This window comes from Lissotriton vulgaris, chromosome 4_1 (assembly GCF_964263255.1).
Source record: "Lissotriton vulgaris chromosome 4_1, aLisVul1.2, whole genome shotgun sequence".
Classification (NCBI taxonomy): Eukaryota; Metazoa; Chordata; class Amphibia; order Caudata; family Salamandridae; genus Lissotriton; species Lissotriton vulgaris.
In genome coordinates, this window is record NC_141691.1 from 140892752 (window position 1) to 140909668 (window position 16917).

A 16917-nucleotide genomic window follows, 5' to 3' on the forward strand; every position below is an offset into this window, starting at 1 on the left:
GGCTTGCGATGGCGGGATGTCATTGGTGTTGGAGCTGGGGTTGGAGAGTTCCTTCACGATGTTGAAGAGCTCCTTGCTATGGTGTGCATTGTCGTCGAGACGGTCTTTGAAGAAGGTCCTCTTGGCCGCCCTGATTGTGTGGTGGTGGTTGCGGATGGCGTACTTGTGTGCTGCGTGATTGTCCGGAGTATGTTCACTGTGCCATTCTTACTCTAATTTCCGACAGGCTTGCTTGGAGGCAAGGAGTTCTGGGGTGAACCAGCTGGCCCTCTTGCTGGTGTCTCTGTGGGGGGGTTTCTTCAGCGGGGCGAGTGTGTTGGCGCAGTCCTCGATCCAGTGTCTGAGGCTGTGGGCAGCGTCTGAGGCGTTGGTGGGTTCGGTGGGTGGGCGGAGAGCGAGTTTTGCATGTAGTTGGTCTTCGGTGATTTTGCTCCAGCAGCGGCGGGTAATCGGTTGGGTGCGGTGGCGGGTTTCTGGAAGGCGAAGTGGATGCAGCGGTGGTCGGTCCAGAGGAGTTCGGTGGTGTGGCTGACAGACGTGCGGGCTTGAGGAGAAGATGTGGTCGAGCGTGTGGTTGGCAGAGTGGGTGGGCATTGTTACGAGTTGCTTCAGTCCGAGGTTGGCGAGGTTATCGATCAGGGTTGTGTTGTTGTTGTTGTTGTTGGGTTGTGGAGTTGTTGTCGTTGTTGAAGGTGAAAGTTCAGGTCTCCGAGGAGGATGTAGTCGGTGGAGGTCAGGGCACGCTTGCTGATAAAGTCGGCGATGGAGTCGCTCAACTGGGGTCGGGCCTGGGGGGTCAGTAGACGAGTGCCTCTGAGGGTGGAGTTCGGGTCTGTGTCAATCTGGAAGAGCATGTGTTTGACTGTGCTGAGCGCGTCGTCGGTGCTAGTCGAGACCCTGATGCTGTTCTTGTGGACGATGGCGATTCCTCCTCCGACTCCATTGGTGCGGTCTCTGCGGGTGATCTTGTGGCAGTCTGGGATGGCTATGCGGAGGAGTCGTTCAACCAGGTCTCTTTCAGGAAGGCGACGTCCGGGGATGTTGTGTCGAGCAGGTCTCAGAGCTCAACGGCGTGTTTGCGTACGGAGCGGGTGTTCAGAAGTATGTATCGGAGGTGGTTGGGGTCTTTCTTGGAGGGTGTTTCATCGGCTTGGAGGCTGGTCTAGCTGCAGTTCCGGCAGGTGAAGGGACCGTGTGTGCATCGGGCGGCCTTGAAGCAGGTGTGGGTCCGACCAGAGTTGAGAGCGTGCAGAGTGCTGGCGTCGTAGTGGCAGCGGTCGTCGTGGCGGGTGCAGGGTCCAGGGTTCTGGGCCTGGGCGCGGTCCAGGCCAAGGCAGGTGCAGACGGGCTTGCCTTAGGCATGCGTTTGGCACACCTACAGCGCACCCGCTGCGCACGCCCGCGCAGCGGCCGGCATATATGGAGAGGTGGGATGGAGGGGGAAGGTGGGATGGAGGGGGAAGTGGGAGGCGGGAGCAGCAAGTGGGCAGTCAGGGGGGCGGGCCGCAGAGGACGCAGCGGCAGGTGCAGTGAGGGACAATGAAGGAAACAGAAGGCAAAAGGGCACAAAAAACTAGGGAAAACTAGCGTCACAGAAGGCAAGAGTGCACAGAAATACAGGGAAAAAACGAGTGGCACAGAAGGCAAAAAGGGCACAGAAATACAGGAAAGACGAGTGTCACAGAAGGCAAGAGTGCACAGAAATACAGGGGAAAAAACGAGCGGCACAGAAGGCAAAAAGGGCACAAGAATACAGGGGCAGCTGAGAAACAGAAGGCAAAAACGGGCAGAGAGGCACAGGAGCAGCGAGGGGAACAGAAGGGAAAACCGGGCTGAGAGACACGGGGGCAGCGAGGGGTACAGAAGGAAAAACCGGGCAGAGACACGGGGGCGGCGAGGGGTACAGAAGGACAAACCGGGCTGAGAGACACGGGGACAGCGTGGGGAACAGAGGGAGGAAAACGGGTGCGGACCACGAACAGGCAGCGGGGGAACACAGCAGTCACAGACACAACAATGAAATACAGGTAATACAATAAAACAATAAAGCGGAAGATGAAGAAACCTACGGCCTACCACTGGCCACCAGGGATGAGGCGCAGGTGGTAGCCTGCGGGTGGTGGAGGGCCTCGAACTTCCTCAGCAGCAGCGGCTGGGGCAGGGACACACAGGCGGTGCTGTGCGGAGGGGAGCTATGCGCTGTAGAACTTCTCATTCATTCAGGTACGCGATAACGGTCACGATTTTAGAGAGCTAAGTGTAAGACATTGCGAGCCGTACAAACTATCTTCTGGTTATCATATCGAGTCAAATGGACAAACTGTGTAAACAAGTCAAGGTTTGGAACAATACCACAGTGATACTGTAACGAAACACAAGATAATTGATTTTCTTGATTGCTGAATTTTCCTATACCAATGCATCTTGTAGTGGCAAAAAGGTTTCATTTTTTTTGTGAGCATGGTTTTCATCCCAGGGTTTTTCCGTTTGCTCCTCCTATTGATCCTTTGCTCTGGAAAAAATGGATTCTTCTAATCAGTTACAAAAGCTCAGGCAACATGTTTGTGAAAGCTTATGCTGTTCTAAGGTCGAAATGAACGGAAACGCACAATCAGATTGGTTATTTTTGCTCATGGAAGGTTGTTTTGACGGGGGGCGTGGCTTGGACGCCGATGGCGATGGTCGCCTGAGAGCTCGGCTCCGGGACTGAGCCCGCGTTGATCCTGCAGATCGGAGTCCGCGGGGCACCCTAGTCCCCGCAAACCGATGATCGGACCGATTGGGACCTGCTGAGGCACCCGGTGAAACTCGAAAACCGGTTGATCCGATGGAAAACCGAAGTTTGGGGACCCGCGGAGTGAGACCCAAGATGGCGCCCGGACCTTCTCGACTCCTTGGCCGGGATCCTCAATCCGGAGGAGCATCGTTGGGCACGGCGCACCCTCCACCTCCTTTCTCCCTATGATGTGATGGTCTGGGTGTCGCTTTGATCAGAATTTGAGCACGGTGACCGATCCCGGACGGTCTGAGGACCGGACTATCGTGGACCTCGGAACACGGACGTCTGGCGGCCCTGTGTGTGGAGCCGACCCCCTGTGCCGCACCCGGCTGCACCCCGCCGAGTGACTGAACTCCATGGGCAGCACGGCGCCTTGGCGCCACAAAGTCTCCGGCGGCGTTGGTGACTCTCGTTCCAGATCCTCATCGGCCAAGCGGGCCTACCCGACCTGGCGCCGATTGTCCCCGCCTGCTCCTCAGTGCCCTCCGACGACACGGTGGTGGCGCGGCCCGAGGTTGCGGAAGATCGACAGGCCCTGGAGACGGAGATCGACGACCCTCGGCTCAACGACAGCCTGCCGAGAGGGACATAGTCGACGCCCGCACTCGGTGGTGCCTCTGACTGACTTTCCACCGTGGGACTCCAGCGCCATGGGAAAGCCGAGAGGACCCAAGGGGACCACCCCAGCCGCCTCGGATTCGGAGGCGCCGGACAAAGATGATCGTGGGGACCCGGAGAGCTCTGGTGGCCCTCACTTGCAACAACAATTTGACCGGGTCCTGGAGGCGATCGCGACCACGCGCTCGGCCCTCCAGCAGGACATTGCCCAGGTTGCGACGAGCCTGGGCCTCCTTAGAGCGGACCATGGCAAGCTCTCGGATAGAGTCAAGGAAGTGGAGGGCTCAGTAAAGACCTTAGAGCCAGCACAGAAGACCCTGGCCGCGACGATGAAGGATGCCCTATCCCGGATTGAGGCCCTGGAGCGGCGAGCGGAGGATGCGGAGGGACGTAATAGGCGAAACAACATTCGAGTAGTGGGCCTGCCGGAAAAGATTGAAGATGGCGATATGGTGGCCTACTTGGAAGCCTGGCTCCGGGACACAGTGGCCCCGGAAGGCCTGTCCTCCTTCTACACCCTGGAGCGAGCACACAGAGTCCCAGCGAGGCCGCCGCAGCAGGGCCGCGCCCCGCGACCGGTGGTGGCACGTTTGCTGCATTTTCGGGACAGAGACCTCATCCTTAATGCCGCCAGACATAATGGCCCTTACAAGGTGGAGAATAGCCAGGTGAACATTTTCCCGGACTACACGTATGAGACCCAGCGCAGACGGTCCTCTTTCCTGGCGATCAAGCGCGAACTCCGGAGCGAGGGCATCCAATACTCGCTCCTGTTTCCCGCAAGGCTCCGCATAATCGTTGATGACAAGACTCAGTTCTTTGATTCCCCGGAGGAAGTCTGTAGCTGGCTCGAACTCTATAGGGCTGGTAAAGATTGTTTCAGCTCGTCATCTCTGCTGGCAGTAGAACCTGGACAGCGACGGCGGTCCAAAAGACTTCGGAGTCGCCGTGGCCAGACAGGCAGACCTTCGACTATGGAGACATCGGCGGAACGGAAGGGAGTGTTGGAGATGTTTTCTACGCTGTCTGGTTCACGAGATGTCCCCATTATCGAGGAAACGGACCCTGGAGACGGGGGGGCACCAACGGACTCGGAAGAATCGGTGACCGACAGTGTCCACATGCCGGTGATCACTCCAAACTCGGTTGAGGACATTTTGGATGGACAGGGATGACGGGGTGAGCTACTTCCATTTGGGTGGGGGTCTGCAGCTGGGGTGGCAGGGGTAGGCGATTGCTCATGAACTCCGGTGAAAATGGGGGAGGGGTGCCCTGCTCATGACATAGCTTTTTGTCTTGGGCTCACTCTAGTCTCGGTAGCCTGAGAGTCGAGGGCCCATTACCGGCGCCCAGCCCGCACCTAGCCCTTAAGGCCTTCCTGCGGTGGCGACTGCAGGATTAGTCGGGGACTGTGGGATTGTTGGGGGTATGGTTTGGATGGGAACTAGATGGTACTATTTGGGTCCTGTTCTGGGGAGGGCGGGCAGGGGTTTGTTTCGAACGGGAGTTGTTGTTTTTTGGTTGGGGAAAATGGCCGCCATCAGTGTTGGGTTGATTGTTGCTCTTTCTTTGTTGGGACCGAGGTGGAGAGACCCGGAACGAACGATATGGGACAATGGCTGATGTTGCTAATGTGAAATGCATCACTTGGAACGTACGGGGGCTTCACACTATGTCTAGACGCCACAAAGTCCACGCTTATTTAGTGCGTAGAGGGATGCAAATGGCGCTGCTGCAGGAGACCCATCTCAACAAGGCGGAAGGGGCGGCGCTACAGCGTAGGTGGAGAGGGCAGGTCTTCTATACTTCGTACTCAGCGTATGCCAGGGGGGCGCTGATTTGGATCAGAGCTGGGGTTCCTTTTCAGGTTACGAAATCAGTGGTGGATCCGGAGGGTCGCTACGTGGCCATCTCAGGCACACTTGGGGGGAGGGACCTGAACGTTTGCTGTGTTTATGCGCCTAATGTGGACCAGCTTGCCTTCCTTTCCAGGTTATCGGGCTTGTTGGCCCACTTCTTCTCTGGGCCCCTCCTGCTCGAAGGGGATTTTAATTCAATAGTGGACGTGGAGGCCGACCGCTCGCACCCCCCCCTCCCTGACTCTCCGGTTCGCCGTGTGGCTAAAGGTAGGAGGGAATGGCAGACGCACTGGGGGCTCACGGACATCTGGAGGGCACAGCACCCCGACACTAGGGACTACTCCTACTTCTCGGGCCTGCACGAGTTGCACGTCCGACTGGATGGGTTTCTGGGCTCGGCGGAGTTGGCTTCCGCAGCGGTCCGGTCTGAATATCTGACCAGGACTATCTCAGACCATAACCCTCTCCTGCTGGACCTTCGCTGGTTTCCCGGGGTTCCCGCTGTGCCCACCTGGAAAATGCGCCCGGAGATCTTGGAGGACATAGTCTTTAAGGCGGACCTAGAGGATAAAATCTCGGAATATTTCGCGTCCAATGGGGGTACTGCGGGATCGAGGGTGCTGGAATGGGACGCCTTTAAGGTGGTGGTCAGGGGCTACTGCATTTCTAAAAAGGTGGGCATGCGGCGAATCCTCCTTGATGACTTGGCTGTGGCTGATCGGAAACTCCGTGAGTTGGAACTCCGCCGCCCCGGGCGTCCTGAACTCCAGGAGCGCACGGCAGCGGCGAAGGAGGCGGTGGCGGCAGAGGTCGAGCGGTTGCGCTGCTTCGACTACAAGGCCTATACTGCTAGGTCGCTCGCGGAGGGGGACAGATCGGGCGCATTGCTGGCGTGGTTAGCTAATCCCACACGCCAGACCTCTCTAACGACGTCCATGCGCACGGCGGAAGGGGCCGAAGTGCACACTCAGCCTGAGATCTTGAGTTGTTACCTGCGCTACTATGAACGCTTGTACCGCAGTTGCTCTGCCAGGGACCCCGACCTGATTGAGGACTACCTGCGACCCCTGGAGCTCCCAACGGTGGAGCCGGACGTAGCGAAAGCTCTGGGCTCCGACATCAAACTGGGTGAAATTCGCAGCGCCATTAAAAGGATGGCGAGGAATAAGACCCCGGGCCTAGACGGCCTTCCGATTGAATTTTATTCCGCCTACGCTGATCTCCTTGCACCGAGGCTGCTGATAGTTTACAGAGAGGCGAAACGGCTGGGTCGACTCCCCGGCTCGATGTGTGAGGCCTTAGTGGTTCCCCTCCTCAAACCGGGAAGGGATTCGTCCGACCCGGCGTCCTACCGTCCTTTATCAATGTTGACGGTCGATTATAAGATACTGAGCAGCATATTGGCATCGAGGCTGCTTGGTCACATGCGCTCTCTGGTACATGAGGACCAGGACGGATTCATTCCCAAGCGAAACACGACCATGAACATCCGCAAGCTGTTCCGTTTGCTGGGAGAACCGCTCGTGGACGCCCCATGCCCGGTAGTCCTTTCAGTGGATTTGGAAAAGGCCTTTGACAGCCTGGAATGGGACTACCTGCGCAGTGTACTACTGCGGTTCGGCCTAGGAGAGGGCTTCGTCAGGTGGACTACGGTACTGTATGCCTCGGCGTCGGCCAGGGTACGGGCAGGCCCGCTGATCTCCTCGCAATACCCGGTGGAGAGAGGCACGAGGCAGGGTTGCTCACTGTCCCCGCTTCTCTTCGCGCTAGCGGTGGAACCACTGGCGCTGCTGCTCCGGTCGGGGGCCCACTTTAACGGTTTGCGGACACCATCGGGCCCACATTATGTCTCGCTGTACGCTGATGACCTGTTGCTCTTCCTTGAGGACCCGATTGCTGCCTTGAATGGGGCTGCATCGGCGCTCACGGCATTTGGGGAGATCTCGGGCCTTCGGGTGAATTGGGCCAAGACCTGTCTGTTCCCGGTTCGCAGGGGAACGCCCAGCCCCGACATCAGTAGGGAGATTAGGTGGGAACCCGACTACTTTAAGTACCTGGGGGTGTACATCTACCACGATCCGACTGACCTCCTGGATGGGAACATAGCTCGCAGCACTCGCGCGCTGCGTGGTAGCATGGACTTCTGGGCTACCCTGCCGCTCTCAGTGGCGGGGCGAATCGCTCTACTAAAAATGGTGGCGCTCCCCCGGCTGCTATACTATTTCCGTGCGCTGCCGATTTGGATCCCGCCGGCCACCTTTCGTCTGTTACGGTCAATGGTGGTGGGATTCCTCTGGGGTTCGGGCCGCCGGAGAGTGGCCCTCAAGACCCTGACAAGGCCGAAAGCTGAGGGTGGTCTTGCGGTGCCGGACTTCGAGAAGTATTACTTGGCAGCGCAGCTACAGACCTTCACCCAGGAGGTCGTCAGAGAGTTCCGAGGCCCAGAGACCGGGAGGGGCACAGGGATGGCTAGGCATGTTATCTCCATCGCGCTACGACAACGTCTGGCCTTGCAGGACCTGACACTCGAAGAAAGGACCATTCGATTATGCTGGAACCGTGCCCACGCCCGGGGACAGTTGCGGCTGCCATATGCACCCGAAATACCTCTGGGTATGTTGACGGCCCTACCTCACGGCGGTGATTGGTCACGACTAGCGGACTGGGAAGACGCGGGTCTGCAGCTGGTGGGTGACCTTTACGAAGACGGGGCGCTACTGCCCTTTCAGGAGCTCATTGACCGCTTCGATGTTCCTCGTGGCGACTTTCTTTTGCACACGGCCCTGGTCCGAGCGATTCAGGCGCACTGGAAAAACGGACTGGAGGAACCTCCTACATCCCCGGTGTGCCAGTATGTTATGATGTCCGCGGGAACGGTCAAAACGGTCACTTGCCTGTATAGCAGACTGATCAACGAGGGGTTGACCCCCCTCACCACCTTAAGAACCCGCTGGGAGGCGGACATAGGGAAGGAGATCCCGGAGACGACCTGGTCACAACTCATGAGGCGGGCCTGGAAGGGCACGCGCCACGCCCGCTTTCAATTGGTCCACTTCTATGTACTCCGCAGGGCATATTTGACCCCGGCGAAGATCCAACAATACTTTGCCACGGACTCTGCGGACTGCCCCAGGTGCCGTGCGCCTGGAGCAGACCTCCTCCACATGCTGTGGTCTTGCCCGGGGTTGTCCTCCTATTGGCTCGGAGTGGGGGACACCCTGAAGAGGGTAACGGGGAGGTCCTTATCGGTTGATGCGGCGGTAGGGCTCCTACACTGGTTTCCGCATACCCCCAAAAATAAAATCTCTAGTAAATTTATCGATCTAGGGCTTCTCCTTGCTAAACGGGAGGTGACCAGGAATTGGAAGGCAAGGGTTGGTCCAACGGGGGTTCGGTGGCACAGCGAACTTTTGAAATGGGCGGCGGGGGGAAAGCACGCTGCGATATCAGTTAGCTAGGAGGCAACACAACGAGAAGGCGCAGGAGGCAGCGCTAGAATGGGAGACATTAGTGCAGGCCCTCGGGGATTATTGCGCTTCCAGCGATTCCGAAAGTGAGGATGCAGCTCGTCCCGAGTCCCGATAGACAATTGTACTTTACATGTCTGTAGCATTCCCGGGGGATTCTCCCATGGATCCTCCTACATCTATTACCATACACTGATGGCCGGGTTGGGGGGGGGTTCTGCCTAGTTCATAGGGTTCTTGGGGGGGGTTTTCTTTTGCTTCTTTTTGTAGGATGGTTTAGAAAAGCAGATGACGGACTATGGATCATCCGGACCGGCTTCGACCTCCTATTGGGTCCCCACTGGTAATCGCCGCCCGACCCTCGGGTTGTGGGCTGAATGGCTGTGTAACAGAATATCTTGCCGAGGGGGGATGGGATGTGTTCTACTATTTTCGATTGAACTTATAATGCTGGTCCACTTTGTAATTTTTTTACTAATTCCTGCAATAAAAAATATATTTCAAAAAAAAAAAAATGGAAGGTTGTTTTGACCGGCTTCTCGTTATCTTCCTGTTCATACAGTGTCAATGAAATTGCTATCACAATTTTTCGGATCATTTGTGATCACTTAAAAAAATCCATCTGGCAGCCTTTCGGTTAACATTGCCTTGTACTTGGAGATTCATCCTAATTGAAGCCATGTGTTCCTGATCCTTATCATGGACATTTATCTGACATTAAGCAAGTTGTGATACAAGGGCAACTAGAATGAGGGTCAAGAAATTGGATATATTCTGAAATTTCAAGGTTAACCTTAAGTTCTCATCCACTGAAAAGATTATTCTCCTAATAAATATTAATGGGATAATGCTTCTTCAAGTCATGCACACTTGTTTGCTCAGCAATTTTTTAGACAGCATCTTGAAAACCACAGAGCTTCAGGAGACTGACATCAAAGAGGGAGGAAGCATGCCCTGCACCGCTGGCCAGCATATTTCGGAATGCCTAGCTCAGCGCGTAGCTGACCATATATGCCACGCGGGCATCTCTGTCTATCTCCGTCTCGCAGTCACCCAAAGGTGTGTGAGCTCCAGGCTCAAAGCGTGAGGGTGGGTGGAGCCTAGCACAAAGTGAAAGATGTCAAAGTTGGGCTTCTCCCCTAATGTGGCTCAAGGGCCAGAGTGGCCGAGAAATGCAGGAACCAGGTTAGAGTCTGGCGAGAGGCTCAAACATTCTGTGATTCTGGGCAAATCATTGATTCTACCGGTGCCTTAAAAAATGGATGTGTCCATCTGTAATGCAACTGGTGGTCATGTAAAGGGCTCGGAAACCTTCAGGTGGAGTTTGCGCTATATGAAACGGCAAAAATTAAAGTCATAACTTTCTAAAAGAGGGCACGGTCGAGCCAATATAAACAAACTGTCCCCAGATGGTAGTTTACCTATAGGATGTTATACGAGGTACCCAATCTAAAATGAAATACAGTATTTTCCAGTGATATCAATTCCTCTGTTTAAATCATGTACATGAGGGAGGCTATCACGAGAGGAAGATGCTAAGCAATGTATTTGCTCATTTGTTCCTGACGTTCTTCACCCTTTGCTACTATTTTTCCTAAATTTCTGCTTATAGGAGTTTGATTTACAGAATTACACATCGAAAATCGTCTTGCTTGGCTCCATTTTCCTCCATGGTATCAACAGGAGTTCAATTCCTTGCTCATTTTTTCAGTATATGTCTTTCTCAACAATCAATAGCTATGAGACTGCCAAGTAGAGTTTTTCTTACTAACACAGACCTTCTTAAGGAGAATCGTGACACATACGGCCAATACTCTTCTATGCAGGGTAGCACTGTGGCTACTTAGAGAATTCACCCTTTTCTTGGATAATCAAGAAGGGTTCTCAACAGACCTTTGCATCTGGTCCTTGACACTCACTTCCTTGTGGCGGTCTTATGGGTTATTTCAGTTTGGAGACAGCCCCAAGTACTACTTGCTGTGAGAGGTATCAGTCTAATTAAAGGCGGTACCTGGAGTTCAGTCTGAGAAGAACATTTGAAAGAACCACCCCAAACCGGTAACGAAGTCTGGACTCCACATCGATTGTCTAGAAAAGATGAGCAAAAGTGGGAACTAAAAGACCCCAATTAGCTTCAGTTCCAAGTTCTGCAGAGTTCTCAAAAGTCTGCTTTGTAACCAGGGCTGGTGTCTGCCTGACAGCCAGTCTTCCAGAGTTCAGTGAACATTATCTTAAGTCTGCACTTGAGAGCAGAGGAGAGGAAAGGTGAGGAGAGGGAGAGGAGTAAAATCTGCCTGGCCCGGGATAGATAAAAATCTTGAAAACAGTGAACTGAGTGTATATACAACTTGTGGGAAAATTAGAGACTGAACCTCTGTTCACTGAACTCTCCCCTAAAACACTTGGCACTGAAGGGCCTGGGCATATGCAAAAGAATCCCTTTTGTAACCCTTAGGTTTTTCCAAATCTTCTAGTCCCCCATCTGTCTTTGCTGTGCCCTTATCTGCATACTTGGCTAGCTGGTCCATATCATGAGGGATCGAGAGCCAGTTCTGCAGTTTTACCCACTTTGCATGTTTATCTTTGTTTAGAAAACAAAACCATAAGAAACAGAATGCAATTCACCTATGGTGAAAAACCAGGACTGGCAGCAAGTATAAGTTATGAGCTACTTGGAAACATTTGGTGTGCACAAAGTTGTTTCTCTCCCTCTAGCGGGAGGCCTACTTCTACCTAGTTCCACCATCTATCATTCCTCCCCCCTTCATCTGTCCCCCACTGGCATGCTCTTCATCTCTTTCTGTTTTGATGTTTTTGGCTGCACAAAGTGAGGACCCTGCTAATAACCCATAAAAGTGATAGGTGGGGTCATGGGGGATTATATCTGCAGCCTGTAGAACTGCTGCAACATTTCTAGGGTATGGTACGTATGCCACAGTGCGCAAGGCTGGAGTAAATTAATTATTGGCTTCACTAGTTTAAAAAAAAAATAATGAGACCTTGTCTTTAGCCATGTCACCCAATAACAGTCTCCTCTCTAACACATTAAACTCTGGTAAGTCTCTTATATAGTTAATATGGGCGAATGACCCTTAGTTGCAAATACCTAAAAAGGGACCCTTATACGAATCATAGTTGCCTTGTAGGTCTCCGAATTTGCACTGATTTTTACCAACCATTGACAGTAACGGGGGATTTCGTACGGTTAACTCAGTAGTTGGTATAGTATAAGAGGCAATGATGCCATCTTCAAGATGGCTGCTCTCCCCAAAAAGAAAGAAGCCAGCAGTACAATAATTCACCTCTGTCTTCAACCTTTCTCTGTCTGTGGTGCCAGGATGCGCTTGCATGTAGTGGGCCTGTCCGCTGATATATAGACGGGCAAGTATCAGAAACCATCTCACTGCACCACCAGCCCTGAAGCCCACTGCATATCGCATCATTCGCCCCAATGGATGAACTACAGATTTGTTTAGGTTGATTGTGAAGCCGGACTATTTGCCAGAGATGAGGAGAATCTGAAGCAGTTGGGGCCTGACTAGGCAGGATCTTGCAGGTATATGATAAGATAGTCAGCATTCAACGAGACTATGTCAAAATCTGCATGACCATTCAAACCCTTTAACCAAGGCGTCCCTTCTAGCCATTCTGCGGAGGTTCAATTGTGATGGAAAAGCAAGGGGGATAGAGAGAAGCCCTGTGCACTGAGATTGATTGCGATAAACTCAGCTTGTAACTCAGGTTTATGCAGAGTAGGCAAGGGTATAGGATAAATTTAAGCCTGAATTTCATCCTTGCCAGGAGGGAAGTGATCGCTCTATCTCTGCAGTCACCACAAGAAGGACCGGTCCGGGCTTTTTTTTCTCTTTATATAATGTGTGCGATTTGGTCATGCTTCTGCAGAGCAAGGTGAGCTTCATAGTCCCTTCATCTATAGATCAGGACTCAACACCAGCCACGATGTTGCCTGGGTGCACCATGTCACCTTAGACTTAGAGTCTGATGTGTCTTTGTTAGAGCAGTCCTCCTCTTCTGCCTGGATCAGGTTAGTCTTGGAGGTCATTTTATGATGCCTGGCTCATAGTCTACAGTGGAGTAACCCTCTCACTGATAGTCTTTGAGCAATTGCCATCCTCGGAGGATCCTTCAACCGCAGCCAGGATAGCTTCAGGGATTCAAAGAAGTAGTTTTGCCAGGGAAAATGATCTTGAGCTTGGCCAGGTACAGCCACGTTTACTTGAGAACCATTATTCGCAGCATTGCCTTGACCTGCTTGAAAGTCTTCATTTGCTTCTCAAGTGCAGTCTGGGAACACCATGATCCTTTACGATTCGAATATAATTGTAACTACCATCTCTCTTGTTAATTTCAGTATTTCGCCCCGATCTCTATAATTCAGGAGCCTTGCAAGTAGGGGGCTAGTGGGAGTCACTTAGGGCAGTCTGGGGCCAGGGAGCTTTGTGTATGTTTGATCAGTAAAGTTTAAGCAAAACTTGAGGGTGCTGTCCCTCCGACTCCTGAGAACCACAAAAACCTGAGGTTAATAAAGCAGGAGCACCCAAAGTGCATCCTTTGCCTGCACCGCAAGTTCTGTCAAAGTCTGCTCTGAACCTTTCACATCTGCTCTTTCACCCTAGTTCAGAGATTCGATCTTTGGCATCTGTCACACAATCAACTGAATTGCAGAGGTCCTAGCGTAGGAGAGCCATATTTCCTGGACCTTATTCCAGCTGGAATAGTTTGTTTGTAAGATTCAAGCATTTTTCATGGTGTCTGCTACACAGTCGAGCTAACTTCAAAGATGGGTAGAAGCTGCTCTCCTCTTCCCATAGGATGTATTCCCTGTTGAAGGGACCATAGGCCCATACTTGCCTGTTTCACAAGATGATGCGCCTCCACCACCTCTCAGTCGCCCATTGTCTCCACAGTCAGTACAAGCCACTGGACTCCAGCAGTATCGGTGAGGCCGAGATTAGGACCAAAACTGTCTCCCACCCCGCACACTGCGTTCTGTGATGTCTGTCTCACTGCTGCTTCAGACCTACATATGGTCAACTACCTGTCAGAGGGCCACGGACAGCCATGCTTCCTCCAGCCACAGCCCATTCAGCAGCCCCTGCTCGAGCTATTTCAGGGACTGACAAGCCCAGCTTACACCAATGCCACCATCTTGGTCTCAGCAGGGGCCATAAACTGCTCCTCAGAAGCCATGTCCATCGTTCCCCCTCTGGCTCGCAGTCTGGTGCTTGTTTCAGTCAACGTTCCCATGCGCTTACGTTGGAAGGAGAACTCCTGGTCTCTTGATGGTGGAAGATATTGGGTGCCAGGGTGGGAGCATTAAATTATCATGCGTCCGCCATATTGGTGCATTAAACCGCGCCCTATCCTCTGTGCTTTTTGTTTTTCTCTACACCGCTGTAATGGGTAGTTCTGTTTGGAACATTGCCAGGTTTCACTGTTGTCTCATCTAGATTACATACAATTTTCCTTGTCTTATGCAAAGGGTGTGCATTTATTTTATTGTTAATTTCTCTCAACTCTTTTGCCTAAATCATATATCAGGCTTCCTCCTTCCTCTGCTCTCTTATTCTTGTTCTACTGCATGGGTATGCTGTAGAAAAAATGTACACGATAGATGTAAATATGAAGATAATAAATGAGTAGCCTTCACTTGTAGCCTTCTAAGAGTGGAAGTTAGGTACAAGGTATCTATATTCACCATCACCACTGTCTTAAATAGGACATTTCACAATATGGTTTATGTAATTAAAAAGAAAATCAAATAAAGATCAAAATATGTCCATAAAGACCATGTCCCCTAAACCAAATACGCAGCTCGCATTAAACGAAATGAATAGTATTATTACTGAATGTCGAAGGTCTGATGGAAATCAGGTTAATGTAAAGGATATGTGCTGATAGGGTAGACAAAGGGTAACCCTATCCCGGTTTGAGATGTTTGGAAGAAAAATCATATGGATGGGTATTTAGAGATATGATTCGTACCAATTTAACCAAATTCTGTCTGGAAAACATCAAAATGAATGCAGAAAACCAGCCACAATATTCAACAAACCTCAGCCGGCCATAGTACAGAGACCAACTGCGTTAGAATACCAGTCCACTATTAGCCGTGCCAGTTTCAGAAATGCTTTAATGGGCTGGCTGACTGCATTTCTGTAGCATGAACTACGGAAACAGATCTCAGTGCCAATATGCCAAGTTGTCTGATGTTCATCAGGTATTTAAAAGAGGTCAAAGGAAACGGAACCTAGAAAGTAGATAATATGCCTGCATTATAGGTCACAGAGAAATGGGCGCCTCAACCATTCAAGCAAAAAAAAAAAATTGAATTGTAAAGACACTCAAAACTGGAGCTAATGATCTTACAACATAACTCAAGAGGCGCATGCTAATATCTCATGTTTATCATCTTTTTCTGCTCTCTCTCTCTTGCACGTTTTCTCTTTGACAGTGACACTTGATGTTGGCCAAGAGCGTTCTACGCCAAACAGGGTATTGTGCTTTGGGTGAGCAACTGCAGTTACTGAGCAAGAAAACCAGGTCAAAGAAACGTGAACACCAGCTGGTCCTCAGACTTCCACCTTCAATCAATATCAGACATGTGGACCTTATAAGTAATTCTACTACAAAACCATTACAAGGATACTGTAGTTTGTTTCCATGATCCGCCACAACTGCACTGGAATGAAGTGAATAGTTTACTTTGGAAATGACAGATGAAACAAACTTTTCACTGCCTGATTAGCCTGGTGTGCCATGGAAAGTTCTCCATGTAAGTGCATGCCACGGCTTTTAGCATACCACTAACAGAAATGACTGTCTACGGAGATCGGTTAGAATGGAATTCACTGGTGGTTCCTATAACTTGGGCTTGGACCTACAACGCATTATTTCAGTTTTAATCATGTTAAATTGAAGCAGGTTTGTAGTCAACCATGTGTAGTTATGTGTCACACAGCCTGAGTCGTAGTGGGTGTGCAATCCATAAATATTGACGAATAACCAACTTTCGAGAAGGATTGGGACTGCAAATCCCAATTCATAATCACGAGCAGGAGGGATTTCATTTATTAAAAAAAAAAAACTTAAAAATCTTGCTCAAAGTGTCAATCTATAGGGCACCTGCAACTCTAGTTTCTTGGCGGCTAGGCAACCTCCAATAAGGCTATGCATTAGATTAACAGATAACAGCACCAAGACACATAAGCACTATTGAAACATGCAACCTGGGCAACATAATATCCAAGTAGCCTATGATCCATGGTATCACGTCAAAAAGAACTAGAAGTCACAGACTGTCTTGTCTGTGACAAACCTGCTGGAATATCCTACAACAATATTTCTGATCCGATTCCATGACCTGACTGTAGGCATGTTTGAACAACATCCAGTAAAGAACGTTCTTCCAATACATTGTCTAGTCACTGCTGTTTATATAACCCTGCTGAGTCTGGGGCGGCCAATTATTGGTGGGACATTATTTCTGGGACACCATGTGGTCTGGAGCAGTCTTTTTCAGCTATGAATTGAGTATTGCTCTTAACAGAGTCAGTGGAGCAAACCTCTATTAGAATGAGGAATGCACATTGAGAAGGAGCTGAGCCTTCCTCACCATCTGAAAACAACAAACACTAAGTGGGTAAATGGAATAGCTCTCATGCAGGATGATATTCAGCATATCACATAGATCAACACTCATTCAGCATACATGTTTAGCCAGGCTTGCCTATGTTCGGAGCAGATCTAGGAGGCTAGTACACCCGTAAGTGAACAATGGCAACACAGAAACTCACTCCCAGCTGAAAAATCAACCTGAAAAGTAGATTTCAAGATTCACATATTTAAGGGGCGAAAGAAAGCTTTGTTTGAAGGTATGGTGCCACAACAGATATTCTGGTGTTGAAAGGAAGAGGCCAATGGAGCTCTTGTTCACCCAGCACCAGTTAATTCCGAGGTCGCGGATGTGAACAAGTAGCTTTCCTTAGTCGGTTATATCCTCTCAATTCTCCAAACCACCCACAAGGTTCAACAGGCGAGAGCCTGGCGAGCCTATACTACTGCATCATCATCTAGTGAATTCTTCTGAGAAAACTCCAAAATGTACAAAACCAGCTTCTCAGAATGTACTTCAAACTTTGAAGCTCCAGTTACCTATAAGCGGATCCAAAAG

At 51.1% G+C, this 16917-nt stretch overlaps 1 protein-coding gene across 1 annotated transcript in view; it reads right to left on the minus strand.

The window, feature by feature from the left end:
* Positions 1 to 16917, minus strand: part of ABCB7 (ATP binding cassette subfamily B member 7) — a 796257-nt gene that overhangs the window by 539247 nt on the left and 240093 nt on the right. The gene's annotated exons all lie outside the window — the stretch shown is intronic.